The sequence below is a fragment of the Anas acuta genome, chromosome 1 (genome assembly GCF_963932015.1).
Source record: "Anas acuta chromosome 1, bAnaAcu1.1, whole genome shotgun sequence".
NCBI classification, from domain to species: domain Eukaryota; kingdom Metazoa; phylum Chordata; class Aves; order Anseriformes; family Anatidae; genus Anas; species Anas acuta.
This window is the reverse complement of record NC_088979.1, coordinates 146,414,602-146,415,820: the sequence shown is the minus strand read 5'-3', so window position 1 is coordinate 146,415,820 and position 1,219 is coordinate 146,414,602.

The following is a 1,219-nucleotide window of genomic DNA, read 5'->3' as shown; positions in this document are numbered from 1 at the left end:
GCCGACGCCCCGCGGCTGCCCTGCCTGAGGGGGCCCCGCCAGCCCCTTAGTTCCTTTGCCCTCCTCCTCTTTCTCCCCCTCCGTGTCCTCCGTCTTCCCTCTGTCGGTTCGCTCGCCCCCCCGCAGCTCTCAGCTCACGGCCGCCCCGTTTCAGGGCAGGTGGCCCTCACCCTGCGGCTCCGCCACCCCCGGGTCCGGAGCCCGCAGCCGTCGAGGTGTCAGAGCCCCGCGTGCCTCCCGCCCGCCGCCATTTTCTAGCCCCCAGGGCACCTGGCTCCCACCCTGGGGTGGGTTGAATCCCCTTGCCCCTTGTGATTTTCCTGCTAAATATTGTGTTTATCGCATTTTCTGCTCCCCACATTCGCTGCAGAGGTAGTCAGCATTGTGCCTGGGGAGCGGCAGTCAGAGTTACGGGGTGTCCAAACACCGTATTGTACACGGCTTCTTTTACCTCCTTGACATGCTTAGAGAAGGCACTTCAGAGCGGCTACGCCTTGTGAGAAAGCGTGGCACTTAAAGTTATTTGAATGGGTCACCTAAGCGATTTTATAAATATCCCTGAGTCACTGTGGAGGTAGATTTTTTTAAAATGTGGCCAAGAGAAGATGAGCACCATACAGCTGTGTGAAAGATGAAGCAAACAGTATAAAATGCAACCTCTGGTGAGGATTATATACCCAAATGGCATCTCCCTAGAATCAGGTGGAGTCACTTTCTAAATTGTCCCATTGTGGGCCAGAGGCTGGAGCTTTCTGGCCAGACACAACTGTTTCCTGGACAGAGCAGTTTCCTGTTATTGAGAATAAGCTGATTCTCTTTGTCTGCTGGAGTTAATATGTTCATGAGTCGCTTTCTCTACTGCAAGGGTCAGGAATGTTTGACATGCACAAAAGGGTGGTTGCAAAATCTCTTGACGCAGTAGGTGTGTCCCAAATTCAATAAATACTGTAAAATATGGTGACTGGGATTAGGGGCCAAAACAGAGAAGAGAAGAACCACCAGGAGATAAAGGGGTAATACATAATGTAATAAAGATTCAATGATGGCCAAGTAGAGAAAGGCAAAATGGAAACACGACATTGAAAACCAGCCAGATCTCCAGTGAATTGGAATCACCGGGTTTGAACAAAGATGAAACTGCTGCTTGCAATTCCTTTTGCGTTACTTTTGTCAAGGAACTTAAAGGTATTGGTATTTATGGAGAGATTGATCAAGCTGT